The sequence below is a fragment of the Lagenorhynchus albirostris genome, chromosome 5 (assembly GCF_949774975.1).
Source record: "Lagenorhynchus albirostris chromosome 5, mLagAlb1.1, whole genome shotgun sequence".
Taxonomy (NCBI): Eukaryota; Metazoa; Chordata; class Mammalia; order Artiodactyla; family Delphinidae; genus Lagenorhynchus; species Lagenorhynchus albirostris.
The window spans coordinates 38,744,265-38,760,025 of NC_083099.1; the positions used below are offsets into that span (position 1 = coordinate 38,744,265).

Consider the following 15,761-nt stretch of genomic DNA (forward strand, 5'->3'; position numbering starts at 1 on the left):
GTATCGCTTGTATGTGGAATCTAAAAAAAATGATACAAAATGAACTTATATACAAAACAGAAATAGACCCACAGACATAGAAAACAAACTTATGGTTACCAAAGGGGAAAGGGGGAGGGAGGGATAAATTAGGAGTTTGGGATTAACATATACACACTAATACATATATATAAAATGGATAAACCAACAAGGACCTACTGTATAGTACAGGGAGCTATACCCAATATTTTGTAATAACCTATAAGGGAAAAGACTCTGAAAAAGAATATATGTATATACACACACACACATATATATTTATGTATAACTGAATCACTTTGCTGTACACCTGAAACTAACGCAACATTGTAAATCTACTATACTTCAGTTTTTTTAAAAGAGAAAATGTCAGATTCTATACAAACATGCTAAACAGTAATATTTGTCATTACAAAATGCTTGAACCGCCCTTTTCCTTTGGTAGCATGAGAATCCACCTTCCTCTGATATGGAGTGGGAGAAAGGAATAGAAAGTAGAGTATGAAAAAACCCTCCTAGTACCTAAACATGAAAGGGGATGATGGTCAGTGGGTGGGTAAATATAAATTGGATTCCCCATCCTTCAGCTGTGTTTCTTTCTAGAAGAGAGGCTGCCTGGCTTTTTCTATGAGAGCTGAAACCTGTGAAAAGATGTTATGTCCTAGGAGTGGGCAAGGACCTTAATCTAAATCTCAAGGGAAGAACATGGCTGCTGCTTAAGAGTGACTGTAGGAAAGATCTAATTAGCCCGAGAGTGCCTGCAGCCATCCACACCTGCTCAACCCACTACCAGAAGGGTAAGCCTGCCCTGGACACTCTGCCATTTTAGTACCTGTGTCTCCAACCCATCATCTTTCCCGGGGCCAGGACTAGGGCACAGAATTTAAAGGAGCACCAGAAAATTTAGTAGTCAAGATAAATAATATTTTTAAAAATCAAAATTAATACAAAAAGTCCATGATAAACAAAATATCAAAACTGTAAATAAAGACATGCTCAATATTACTACTTACCTCCTTTTGCCTCAGCTCATTATGGCTTGGCAAGATGTTGTTACTAATTCTGACTTTACTTAAAATTTTACTGAGCTTTTTTGGCAACTCCTTAAATGGGGCACCTCAGGGAAGTTCCGGCCCTGACATTCTTTTCTTACTTTGTCCGTTGTTTTCTGACTAGCTCACACTCTCACTGGCTCCTGACCTTGCATCACCTCCTGACTATGGCTTCGATCTTTTCTTTCGATAGTCTAACCTCCAAGAGATCAGGGAGTGCGTCTGTTTGGTTCATAACTGAACCTTTGGCACAGTGCCTGGCATACGGTAGCTGCTTCATAAGTGCTTGCTGAATGAATAGAAGGAAAATCTCTTGGAGCTCGACGCTGCCCATAGCTTTCTTGCATGATTATGTGGATTGAAAATGCCTCTGGTTGGACACCTACCCCAGAGTCTATTTTGGGGGCCACATATCCCTTTCCAGAATTTTCCTGAACACTATGGATGGGAAACCAGAAACAATATATTTTGAGGTTTGAAAAAATCAGAGTTGGTAGATTTAGGTAGAGTCAAATGGAATCAAAAAGATGATTAAACTTACTGGGGACAAAAAGCAATTAAAATAATGTAAGGGTATTTTCAAATTATCTATTTTGCAAAAGATCCAGAAGGGTATGGCGATTTACATTACTGGAGTTTTATTTTTTTGTTTTTTCTAGCGATACCTGAAATTTCTTAAGTTGGGTGAGTTCAGGTCACTTACCTTCAATGGTACACTGGTCAGGGACTGGAATCTTCTTTCCCATTTCCACAGCATATGCTTTCACTTTACTGAGGTTTTCCTTTAAGTGCAAGTAGAGCTTATCATGGTATTCTACAGGCCTTGAGGTTGTATCTGGAGTTTCTTCCTGATAGTTTTCTTTAACTGTTTCTGGCAAATTCTCAGATTCTATATGTATAATACTTGGGTGTGAAACTGAAGAATTTACCAGTTGTGATCCATCAGTGTCTCCCTTAAAGGGCGACCTGTCATGTCCTTGGCCAAGTGGGTCTATTTCTGAAAGAGAGGTGCTGGCTGGCGTATCTCCACTCTCTACAACTTCCCCATCCTCTGAACTCAAGTCATTCGTTAGCACGGTGTGCAAAGCCAAACTCTTTGACCTACAATACAAACAAAGGGAAGGCTGAGGCAGGTAAAGAAGCTGGGCTACCGTTTACTGACAAGGAAAAGAAAGAATAATAACACTGGGGCAAAAGTTACTTCCTCTAGAGTGTGAAACTGAAAATTGGTGCTATTAACAGAATTTGATAAAACATACACATTATGTAATAAGCTAAACCTTTGTAGATCTAGGCTACCTCCCAAAACAAAGATTTAAAAATCAGTTTCATGGCAAAACTGGCTGGGAAATGGTGGACTTACATATTTATATTCTTTTTCCTACTTTTGCTTCTGCTTTTTCATCAGAAATCAAGAAAAGCTTTTGACAGTCATTCTCAATATCAGCATATTTATATTTAAAAAGTGTTTTTAAAAAATAAACCATAGGTTTGTGACTTTTATTTGAATTCTCCTTCTAATATAGCGAGCTTCTTTGGGTAACGAAAGCACTGTGGATGAATTTTGCTATAGGTAAAAGATATTTAAAAACCACTTAATAAAAGAGTGATAACAAAACTAATAGCAAACATGAAGCACATATTCTAAAAACCAGCCAAACAAAATTTATACCTATTAAATCTAATGTCTTTTCTTTCCTCCTTAGAAATTTGGTCCAAACTATATCTTCTGATTGAGCCAGGGGTGTTGCCCTCAGCATTTATTTTCTCTTCAAAAGCCTGTATTTTAACCTGGAGCTTTTCATGATCTTCATTTTCATCAACAGTGAGGCTGGCTTCTTCCAGCTTCTCAAGAAATTCGATTTCAGTGCTGGGTTTTCTCCTAAAAGAATGAAAATCATTGCATTCGATGCTCATCACATATACCCTTCAGAACAATGTTAACTGCTAACTGCTTCTTATTCAAAACTGAAAACTGTACATGCTCAATTTTTTAATTTGTCATTTGACAAATATTTATTGAGTAACTACTATGGACACAGGTCTTTGAAATTGCTTCTACAGTGTATTCTGCCAGAAGTTTAGAAACATTGGTGTTTATGGCAACTTTGTATCAGAAATCCTTTTGAAGGATTCAGAGGATGAAAAGCAGTTTTTATGGTCATCTACCATATTCTTATCTAGCTTTCCAAAGCATGCTTTCATATGAAATTCATGCCAGGAATTTTCTAGAAAACTTATATATGCTGATCTGTTTGTACTGAAATTATTAGAATAAGAACATTTCAAATGGACTGTGTAAACTCATGGTTTTGTTATTTTAAGGAAATCAGTGGGACTCTTCCATTTTATGAAGCAAGAAAAATCTTTCTGAATTTTATTATGTTGGAGGAAAGAGGTTTTCCATGAATGACATTAATAGTTCCAAATATCTTGTATAGTAGAATTTATAAAACACTCTGTGGGTCATTAAAATTACCTCCTTTAAGGCAGGGGCTATTTGTGAAATAACTTTGTTACCTCTCTAAGGGCTAACAGTGGCTTAGACAGAGTAAGACCCCACAGACAAGCTGCAGAAATAGCTCACTGATGCTCACTGAGGTGCTGAATGATTAGAGAAAAGTAGTATGCATTTATATTCCCTTTTCTGCCTTCTAATATCGAGCCAGACTAGAGCTACTTTAATTTCAATTTAATAATCACTATCAATCATATAATTTGGGGTTAGGATTAATTCTTTCCTTATAAACACAAGGGTTAATAATCTCTAGGAATCCATTCACCAAGATGGCTTAATAATTCTGTTGGTTGTCTGTGTGTATTTACTTGGTTTTCGTATTTTTCCTAGAGGTTGAGGGAAGGCGCCTCAAATTCACAGAAAAATCCTGGCTTTTTCAAACATATGGTTATTTTTCCATAAGGGCCAAAGTAAACCTGTCATATTTCTTAAGTTAGGGTGAGAAAATAAAATTTCGGTTTTCTTAGCGGCACTGCTTTTTTAGGGAAAACCAACATAGAGGGGCTGTTGATGATTTTTTTTCAGTTACTTTCCACCTATTCTGGGGCCATGTCTGTGGTGGGCATTGTTGAAGGGTTGGATCCTGCAGCTTTTCTGACTGGCCCAGAAAGGGGTCCTGGCCTTGAGGGAGGGTTCCTAGTTTTGGGTCCTCAGGGGTTGGAATCCTCCTGTTAGTCCACCCCAGGGAGAGATGCTGAAGGTGAAAACTGGGAAGGAGAGTAGATCATACATTAAGTAATAGGACACTGTTTATTGTGTAATAAGCTATTTCTGAGAAAATTTAAATGCATTTTTAATATAACTTTTATAGGCTTCCTATGGTTTTGCATAGATAATGAAAAACTTATTTTCCATCCCATGACTGAGTGAAATATACATGAGTAGATTTCAAGAACCAGTGCATGGGAATAAATGCTCATCTTGAACACGTTTCCCTTTCTGACACACATAAGATACTGGCTGCCCACAAACACATGGGAGGTTTTTACATCTTCCAGCCAGAAGATTCTAAAAGCTGAATTTTTACTCCTATTCCAAATAAAGTCAAGATAGTGCTGTCATTGGATGGTATTTTAAAAACCATCATGATTACAAAGGTTAATTTTAAAAGATCCTTCTCAAGATGAGAAATTTGGGGGCAGTATTTATTTTCTATCTACGTTAGTCCATGTATAGTCGCCAAACTAAAGTATTCCTCTGGTTCCTTGGAACCTAATCACATTTCAAAAATGAAAGATACCTTTATTTTTGAACTTTATTTTAGAAATTTCTATAGCTGGGATTATTAAAACTTAAAAATTTGTAAAGCACAAAGTATACCCCAATATGTATATATCAGATGTTGAGCATTAAACAAATTTTTAAATCTCAAAACATACAAGTTGTTAGAGGTATAGTTTCTTATGCATTTACTAGTTTTTTCTTTCTACATAAAGCTCTGGGTTATAACAACAGTTTAAATAATAGCATTTTCTTCCAAAAAACTTCAAATTTCACATGATTATAGTAAATTTCCCTCAATAATTTTATTGGATCAGTTTCTGATTTTTTTACATAAAATTTTCTTACTTATGGAGATCTTTTATTTCATGTCCTCTTCATACCAATTTCCCCATCTACAAAATGGAGATAATAACTATACTTAACTCATAGGGTTGTTGGGAAGTTGAAATGACAGAATCGGTGTGAAGCACTGTTCCTAGCACAAAACAGGAAGTCAGGAGATGTTAAATTTTATTATTATTATTAATTGTTATTATTATTATTACTCCTCTGGAAGCTTTATCTGTCCTTGTCTAGGCATTGTGTTAATGTAAAAAGAAAACACCAATGGCCTAGACACAGGCAGATCAATATTCCATATCCTGGAAGGTACTGATGTCCCCTGGAGAATGCTACGGCATCAGACTTTAGGAGAGGACAGTCACTCAGCCCCCTTTCCCTGCCCCTGTCTCCAGTCACCAAGTGTGGGCTGTTAAGCACCATGGACTGTGTGAGTCAGAGCTCTCGTACCTGGGAGTATGCCTTCCTTCACTCAGATTGCCTTACAGCATCCCTGAGGGGACTCTGGGCATGAAAGAAGTTATGGGTTAACCCTAGACATCTGCTGACCCAAGAGGGTTAGGTCAGGTGCCTCTGGGGCAGGTTGCCAGGTATCTAGCCAAATGTGAATTTCAGATAAACAACAAATATTCTTTTTAGTATAGGTATGTCTCTAATGGGACATAGTAAAAAATGTATTGTACTATACTAAAATGATTATACTTATACTAAAAAATTATTTGTTCTTTACCTGAAATTTAACTGGATGTCTTATATTTCTATTAGTTTCATCTGGCCACCCTATTCCTGGGTAAATCCCTGCTGCTCAGTGGGCAGGGAACTATAATGCTCATCCTTGTTCCCCTGTGCCTGGTAGAGTGCTTGACACTCACAGGTACCTGAAGTGTTTGCAGAATAAATGAACTGAGACCACCTACATCTCTGAAGCCAGCCTGCTCCCTGCACCCACAAAAAACCCTCTGGAGGTCTACCAGATGTCTATGAAGCACTGGCTGCTTCTCCTGGTCCATGGGGAGTAGGGGATGGGGCAGTGTCATTTGGTAAATATCAACTGTGGAGAGAAACAAGGAGCAAGAGTAGGAGTGAAAAGAGGGATTTGCAAAGGGCTAAATAAGTAAAGAAGCAACGATAAAATGTCTGGGCCAGAAAAGTAATCTCTAGATATGAGGCTGATGAGTGTTACTGATGAGTAGGTTTCTCATCACAAAGAATTTCTCTCTTATACACTATCTTCCTTGTTTTTATGATTTGGAGATTTTATAACACAGGAGTCAGGGGTTAGGGGTGGTAATGAAGGGTCTCCAAGGTAGCCAAAGCCACAAGATGGACCAGAGAGAATTTTCTGTTACTGACCATCAATCCACCTGGATTTGTCACAGAGTTTTGCTGGCAGAGAATTAGGATAAGTTTTTGTTCCAATAGGTTGAAAGGTCAGAAAATGGTAGGCAGAAGTTTGAATTTATTAAAAAACACTCACTGCTCTTTGACTTCTCCTCTTGGTTTTTAAATTTAGTATAAATAGATAGGAGAGAATTGTTCAAAAACAAAAATCTTTTAGAGAGAGGAACTCTGCATTCCTTTTAGAGCAAAGAAATGCATCACAAATGTGAAAGTATGGGTGGAGAGTGGAGGTTCCGGTCCTGTTTACATTTATTTGTGGGGGCCAGGGAGTTGGGCTCATGCAAGGGGGTTGTTATTTTTTTTTTTTCCATTTGTTGCTTTTAACTCCAGAGGTAATTTTACAGAAATCTTTGTCAGAGTTCTATAATCCCCTAAATATTAACTTGGCTTTAAGTCAACATGCCACATTACAAGAGGCTCAGATGATTTCCAGTCTGAACAGTTTTTGGTGTCTATTGCCAAGGTAAAGTTTGTAAAAGCATCTCTAGGGATACCCAGGAGGGGCAAGGGAAGGCCTAATTATCTCCCTCTTGTGTGAGCGGGACTCCCCCTTAGAAACGAATTGGTCCTTGGGCAGTTCACTGCTCTCACTAAGCTGGGAGATGAGACTATAAAGCTGGCAGAGGTGGAGAGATTGGCAGCCTCTCCTCCTGGCTCCTTAAATCAAAGAAAAATAATATTAGTTAACTTTTGATGAGCTTGGCTTATGATCCCATGCCCAGGATATGTATCCTGCAGAGTTGAGCTTGTTAGAGGAGAAGTAGGAGAATATGATGGAACAAATCCACAGTTCTAAATTCTTAGGATGTTATGTTCCCTACTCTTCAGCAGTTTCTTGGGTCATCAATCATCATAAGAATGACAGAGATGATCCCCCAGCTCCACGGCACTGTCATCTGTTTTGGAACTGAAATGAGTAATGCCTCTGGAAACGCTAAAATTGAATACTAAGGTAAAGGACAATGTTGAATCCAAATTCTTGGTACTCTCTTCTGCCCCTGACTGCCTCAGTGCACAAGAGCAGAGACCAGCAGGTGCTCAGTTATATGGGCACCAGAACATAGAACTCGCTGAAATGAAATGACTCCATGGTTTATTTCATCCACAAGATTCTTTTTAGGGGCTTCGAAAGGAGAGCGTGGCTGGGAAATAGACTGAATACGGCCTTCCAGGGAAAAGATCTAGGTTTATGACTCCAATCTTCTGTTAGTGACAGGCAAATCTCTTTATGACTTTTCTGTTATCTAAAAATGGGATCAATGATACTGTATCACCAGATTGCTGAAAACATTATAGAAGATAATGGATTTGACAGTGTAGCCCAATACAGAATGGGCATGAAAATGTCAAATGGTAAAACTCTAGGTGGCTACTGCCCAATGTGGACATTTGATACCGAAAGAAGGCAGCTTGTACAGGTGATACCCAACCTGGAAGATAAGCTTCTTCTTTTTCTAAGCCAGGAAGGACCATACAGTCCCTCCTACCTCTGCAGCATCCTAAAGACTGTGGACTATAGGAGAGCGACCCTCCCTACTGTGTGAGCATACAAGGACTGGGATATAGAAATGGTCGATTTTTAAAAAAATCTCTGTACTTCAAGGATGAATTCTGAGCAATTGCAGGCATGGAGAGAGAACGTTCTGCTAATAGAACAAAAGTTTAAAAGTCCTGATACGAGGAAGTGATCACTCTAATACAGATGCTCAGTCATTTGTTTTCTTTTCATTTAACCAACACGAAAAGGAATGGGACACAGAAAAAGATCAGCAAAATGTGCAAAGCCCCTGCCCTTGCTGCTTAAAGTGAGGTTGCTGGACCAGCAGAATCAGCATCACCTTAGAGGCTGTTGGAGATGCAGAGTCTCGGGCTCCATCCCAGACCTGCCGAATCAGAGTGTGCACTTTAACCCAATCCCCAGGTGTTCCAGTGCATATTCAAGTTTGAGAAGCACTGGCCCAGGCACTGAAAGAACAGAATCTTAAGCAGACCAGGGCAGAGGCACTTTCTCTTAATCAAGCAAAGCTGCCAGGGGTTTCACTAATTCTGTAGTGAGGTGAGACTTAATAAACTGTGTGTGGGACTTCTCTGGTGGCAGAGAGGTTAAGACTCCGCCTGCCAATGCAGGGGACATGGGTTCCACCCCTGGTCCGGGAAGATCCCACATGCCACGGAGCAACTAAGCCTGCGCTCTAGAGCCCGTGCTCCGCAACAAGAAAAACCACCACAATGAGAAGTCCGCACGCTGCAAAGAAGAGTGGCCCCCGCTCGCCACAACCAGAGAAAGCCCGCGCGCAGCAAAGAAGACCCAACGCAGCTAAGTAAATAAGTAAGTAAATAAGTAACTGTGTGTTATTTGGAGTGTGGTAAACTGTATGCAGTTCCCTCACATTCCATAGCTTTATCCTTCTCAAGCCTTCCAGGGTCTTTATCAGTTCTGAGGTAAAGGTACCTTTTCACTTTTTGCCCCTGACAGATACTGGTTCAGATGGACCCGGAACTGTTAGTCAAGGTTCCCGAGCCTAGAATGGGCAGACCTGGTGAGCGGCAGCCTTACCAGAAGGCTGACAGATCCTAATAAATTGTCATCTGGATGTGGCACAAGTTACAAAAGCACTTTGAAAATTATAAAAGAGTACAAAAATGTAACATAGTAATGTCATCAGAACACTCTGAATCAGGGGTAAGAACTGTAGAGACAACATGCTCCTCCTTTTCTGGGCTAACTTTTTTTCTGGGAACGTGAGCAGGTAATGGGGGCTGGCCATGAGGATTAAGGGGAGGGTATCTGCCATGAAATGCAACCACTGGGCCTGAAGAGGGAAAAAGGTAAGACGTTGTCACTCACCATCGTTTAATACTGGAAGAACAGGGCAATGGTTAAGTTATCCTTTTTGATACATCCCCTCATCCGGTCTGCCCATTCTACTAGTGAAGCAGGCCCTTTGCCATCTCCATTTCACAGATGGAGTAGCTGAGACACAGAGACGTCGACTAATTTACTGAAGATCAACTAGTAAACCCAGCATTAAACTCAAGTATCCACCTCCAGGGCTCACCCGCTTCATACCCTCTTCCCCCTGCCTCTCAGTAGGTGTTTCCTTCAGTTTGCCTTTGACTCTACCACAGGAAGAAGCAATACATATTTTGGGACTGGTGATAGCACAGTAACCAACAAGAATTATTATATGCTAATGCCACCGAGTAACATCCTGTGGGAACACACCAGAACAGAGTTGACATATAATTGCTGAGCAACCCTTCACAGAGGTCTGAAAAATAAATTCTGGTGTCCCCTTTAACAAAAACTGAAAGGTGTTCAAAACTCAGGAAACAGCATGCAAGTAGCAACTTCAGAGTTCAATTATGATGGATACCAAAAAGGAACAGGGAGCTTTTGGGGAATGAAAATAGCAAACAGCTGGGTCATCATGGTCAAGTAGAACAGTTTTTCTTTTTGTTTGTTTGGTTTTTTTTTGCGGTACGCGGGCCTCTCACTGTCGTGGCCTCTCCCGTTGCGGAGCACAGGCTCCGGACGCACAGGCTCAGCGGCCATGGCTCACGGGCCCAGCCGCTCCGTGGCATGTGGGATCTTCCCGGACCAGGGCGCAAACCCGTGTCCCCTGCATCGGCAGGCGGACTCTCAACCACTGTGCCACCAAGGAAGCCCAAGTAGAACTGTTTTATCCTCAGCGGTCACCCTTCCCACAAGGGGCCGTCTAGGGTCAAGTCCCTCTCACCTCTCCTCCCACAGCACAGGTTTTCCTTTCCTCCAGACTAAAGCTCTGCTGTTCCCTGTCTTGTTTGGAAGGGAAAGCCAAACCACAGAAGCCTGATGAAAAGCTATTTTCTCTCGTGTGTCCTGTGTTTTGAACACAGCTGTGTTACAGGAAAGGGGCCTGGTCCCCCCGGCAAAGGTGTGACTGTGCCGCTCACACTCCGGGCAGGGCTGTCCACACTGGCAGAGCCAGCCCCTCTGCGGCCTTGTGCTCCCTGGGGCTGCTTCACGGGCTCCAAAGCTGGTAATGCTGTCTCCCACCTACCTCTCTTGCTGATAAATGAATTCCTGAAATACCTTTCCAGACCTTTGCATCACCATAAATGCCGCTTTAAGGAAGGACAAATGGTGGAAGTAAATGAACAGCAGATGGAACGTAAATGGTACCACATGACAGACTTAACTTCTTCAGTAAGAAGAGGGGCAAAAAACCAAAGCCCTTCCTTCCCTACACATGGAGGAGTAACAAGAACCACAGCTACTGCCACAAATAGTTGTTCCGATTTTCTTTTTATACAAGTGACCACCCTAGACCTCCCTAGATTGAAAACATATACATGTTTTTTATGAAAACTCTGGTTACCTTGGTGGGGTGAAATTGCATTCAGCTTTTCCTAAGCAGGGGGCAACACTGACCAGAACATCACATGTTTTTAATTATGGTCCTGAACCTCCTTATGTACATTTTTCGAGCCAACAGTTGCTCTCAAAGAATCAATTTCTCTTTGTATAAACATGTCTTGCCTAAAAAAGTGGGAGCTCTTGTAAGCACTTTTAAGACTCTATTTTCCTTCCACAGTGCATAGGCTCTGAATATTAGCTCTGTCAAGTTTGGGGGAGACTGGAGGGTAAACAGAAAGATGCCTAGCACTTCAGTGCAGGACTTCAGGTGTGGAGGAGTGGAGAGGCAATGGGAGCTGTAGCAGGGCAAAAGAGAGAAGGTCACCATGGGCATGGGTGGGTGGGGAAGACCTCCTGGGGAAGGGATACCAAACTGGAGTCCTGGATAAGAGCAGCCTTCAGTGGGAAGAGAGGCACAAACAAGGCATTCTATTGATAGGAGGTAATAATAAAGGTTAGTGTGGTATCACTTTGGGGAGGAACAGGCAAGTCACCCCTGACATTCCTTTAAAATTCCTTTATTAATGAAGTACTGTGGACACTGTAAATCTTGTACACACTACAATTTGAGATACACTGGACTACACTAAAGGAAGAAATGAAAGAAAACTCTATGAGCTGATGTCTGGGCATTTACACTATTGCCCCTCGAAGAACTACCATGAACCTAGAGGTGAGTAGGGGCTGGGTAAAGAATTTTACTTTGGGGACTTCCCTGGTGGCATAGTGGTTAAGAATCCACCTGCCAATGCAGGGGACACGGGTTCGATCGAACCCTGGTCCGGGAAGATCCCACGTGTCGTGGGGCAACTAAGCCCATGCTCCACAACTACTGAGCCTGTGCTCTAGAGCTCGCAAGCCACAACTACTGAGCCCACGCGCCTAGAGCCCGTGCTCTGCAACAAGAGAAGCCACTGCAATGAGAAGCCGGAGCACCGCAACGAAGAGTAGCCCCCGCTCGACGCAACTAGAGAAAGCCTGCGCACAGCAAGGAAGACTCAACACAACCAAAAAAAAAAAAAGAATTTTACTTTGTTCTTGCCCATCCACAAAGTTTTCTCCACTATGCTTTAGTATGAAGCCTCTGTAATCCTAATATATATTAAAAGATGTTGCTGTTGTGACGATGTAACAATATAACATAGTAAAAGCTCCCAGAGCTGAACCCATCACATGGTAGGAGCTGGTTAAAAGCTTGATCAGACTCAGAAACATGGCCTTCTCTGAAAAGCTGGAGAGATGAACCTGGCTCCCTGCTCTCTGCAGTTTGGCTCTGGACTCGGTAAAGAGCCATCACTCCTAAGCTCTCGGGCTGTGCCTTCAGAGACTGTATATCACACCAGGGTTGGGTTCTGATGTGATTCCCAGATGTCAAGATGGGAACTCTGGAATGACAGGTTGCAAAGGGTCTCACAGTTGGAAAAGGGTCTCTGCAGTCCATGTTGCTTTGCTATACATTCCAGACACACATTGACTCAAATCCCCTGTTCCACCCTGTCATCCACTTCTCTGATGTTCAATGCATGAAATTTAGAATAAAACAAAACTCTGGGGTGACTCCAAGGAGGGGAGATGTCCTGGAGTCCTTTCCTTGTGAACATAATCTCCTTATTCTATCTTCCCTTCATTCTCTCCCACATACTGTTGTTTCATTTCCTTCCCTCCACTGTGTCACTGCTTTCCATTTACAGGTTTCCCCCGCTATCTGAGCATTCCTATGAAACCTTTCCTAAGCTGAAATGGGTATAAGGCGAAGAAGCAATTACCTTTTTTTTTGTAAAAGTGAAAATCCTCTTTGGATTTCTTTCTGTTAGCAAAAACAGATACAATTGGCCCTCCATATCCCCCCTTCCACATCCTCAGATTCAACCAACCACAGAATGAATTCTGAATTTTGATCTGCAATTGGTTGAAACTGAGGGTGTGGAACTAGCCTATACAGGGGCCAACTGCACTACACCATTTTATAAAAGGGACTCGAGGATCGATGGATTGATGGCTTTTGGTATCCGAGGGGTCCTGGAATCAAGACGACTGTACTAATGTAGGTCTTCCCTCAAAGCAAAGGAGCGTAAAGTGAACTTTTGAAAAGTGAGGGATACCTGTATCCCAAAATCAGATTTAAACCTACCGAATAGGTTTTGACTATATTTTACCTTCCATTGCCTACCCCTCACCTCCCATCTGATTCTTAACAACAAAGAATAAACACAGTCTCATCACTACTATCACCATCACCACCAAAACAACCAAAGAACATACACCCATTTAATCAAGCCAGAGGTTAATGCTTTGTGTTAAAACTTTTCTTAAAGGTAACTTTCTCCCCCATGACTTTGATGGCTTTGGCTAGCGTGTGAAAGCTGGATCTGAGGGAACTGTGACCCCCCCCCAGGCCTGGGACTTAGGGCTGTGTCAGGTGCCCTTTCTCCCTTCCCTCTGCTTTCCCCTTGTGCCTTCTTCCTGGCCCCTCTTTCTCCCTACCTTTTCTCATTTCTCCTATTTACCCCCCCACCCCTGCTTTCTTTTCACAATTTCCATCCCTCAAACCTTCCATCCCTAGTTGCGGCCAAGCCTAACCTCTTACTAAGACCACCAGTGACAAACTGTCCCCAATTCTGTGGTCCCTGGCACCACAAGCATTGGCAAAGGTGTCTTCTAGTCCAAGGATCACTGACTGCTCAGCCAGCACACAGCTGCCAGGACCCACCCTCTCTTTCCCCAGCTTCCCATGGGTCCCAGCAAGCAAATGGTTCAATGGTTAGTGGCCACCCAGCAGGCTACTTAGGGCTCATACAGTTGTGAAAGGTATAGAGCTTTTCTCCTATCTTGACACCCTCTCTTTTTTATTTTTAAAAATGTTTGAATTAATTTTTATTGGAGTACAGTTGATTTACAATGTTGTGTTAGTTTCTGCTGTACAGCAAAGTGAATCAGTTATACACATACATATATCCACTCTTTTTTAGATTCTTTTCCCATATAGGTCATTACAGAGTATTGACTAGAGTTCCCTGTGCTATACAGCAGGTTCTTATCAGTTATCTATTTTACATACAGTAGTGCGTATATGTCAATCCCAATCTCCCAGTTTTTCCCTCCCACCCCTTCCCCCTTGGTAACCATAAGAAAAATAGGGAACGCTTCACGAATTTGCATGTCATCCTTGAGTAGGGACCATACTAACCTTCTCTGTATCGTTCCAATTTTAGCATATGTGCTGCCAAAGCAAGCACCACCCTCTCTTTTTTAATCCACAATTGCTGTTATCTTTCTTTTGATTCTCCAGAATTAATTTCAGAATCTAAATGTTTTGCATGGCTGTCCTGTTAGTCAGCCTCCGGTGGTTTATTATTTAGATAAAAACATTCATCCTGAAATACAGGTACAAGAAAAGTGCAAGTGTGCTTACCTGGTGCATCTAATAAAAAATCACCCGATTAATTCAGTCATTTGGTGCAAAGGAGGCTCCCGTCTCCTCCATTTTTCATTCTCTCTAGGATGCTAATTGTTTTACTTTTGATAGTCTTGTAATTTGGGCCTGAAGTCTAAAATCTGGCCTGCTGGGCTATGTGTCAGATTTGTAAATTAGACGACATCTGTTTTGAATTTAATCCATCTTTAATTTTCTTTTGAGCTCTCTTCCCTTATTCATTTCCCCTTCAATTGTAAGGATCAGACTTTGCTGGATGCTTTAGACAAAAGTGTGGACCTTTCTGCTTTGTGGGGCACAGATTAAAATTACTGAAGCTAAATGGTCACAATGAAGGCTATTCAGAGAAAAGATGTGGGGAGAGAAGCCTAGCAACCATCCTAGAGAGGATGAGCAGCTAATACAAAGGCCTGGCTGTCCACACCAGCCTTTTTGAGATTCCCACTGAATACTTACAATCGATTAGAAGGAGACTGACAGAGAGGGTTGAAACGGGTGAAGTATTTTGAATTGAGAGAGGCTGAGGTGGTGGCAATGGTGGTGGTGGTGGTGTATGTGAAGGGAGTGGTGACCTTTCATCTCTTCACATTTAATTTTTTCTTTTTTTTTTCCCCTCAGAAAAATAATAAACGGAGGAGAAATGCATTTTCCTAATGCAGACTCATATTTTGACAGTGAGACCTCATTTTTTTCTCCTGTCTATATATCTCCTAAATTCTTCTTTTCATGTGGAAGTTGTTTATTGCTAATTGGATTGGGCCTGCTTATTAAGAATCATTTTTCCTGTCAGAATGCCTAATGTGACACCCTTGTATAACATGTTTCTCCTTTATACAAACCCTTTTTCACACATATAATCTCATGGAGAGTCAACTGGCCTCTTGAAACTTTGCCTGTGTAGAGGCAAGAAAGAATGGATAGACTGCTGGCCAGAATACGTGCCCGAGCTTTCACATCTGACGCACACACCGGTCACCACTGGAAGAAGAAATGAGCAGGCTAGCTGAGCACAGAATGTAAGGTGGCTCTCCCGAACACCAGCTGTAGAAGCTCTAAACTGAAGTTCCCCACATCATGAAAATTGGCCAACAGTGACTTTGTGCTTGCACATAGATGACAAATCATCCCTTCATGATGCTGGCTTTGGATTTTTTGGATGCTGCCATGTGTAGGCTGCTGCTAGGCAGGTCATGGGGTCTGTGTAAATGCTGTTTTTAAATGGAATACGTAAATAGCAGTGGTTCTCAACTGGGGGTGATTTTTGTCTCTAAGGGGACACTTAGCAGCATCTGGAGACATTTTTGGTTGTCACAGCTGAGGGGGAGGGTTGCTACTAGCATCTAGTGGGCAGAGGCTGGGGAAGCTTGTAAGTACTGT

The 15,761-nt window shown here is 41.7% G+C and overlaps 1 non-coding gene across 1 annotated transcript; it reads right to left on the reverse strand.

The window, feature by feature from the left end:
- Positions 1 to 14,080: 14,080 nt before the first annotated feature.
- LOC132521448 (U6 spliceosomal RNA) lies at positions 14,081 to 14,187 on the reverse strand. Its single transcript, XR_009540895.1, has one exon. It is a non-coding gene; the product is annotated as a U6 spliceosomal RNA (small nuclear RNA).
- Between the last annotated feature and the right edge of the window lie 1,574 nt (positions 14,188 to 15,761).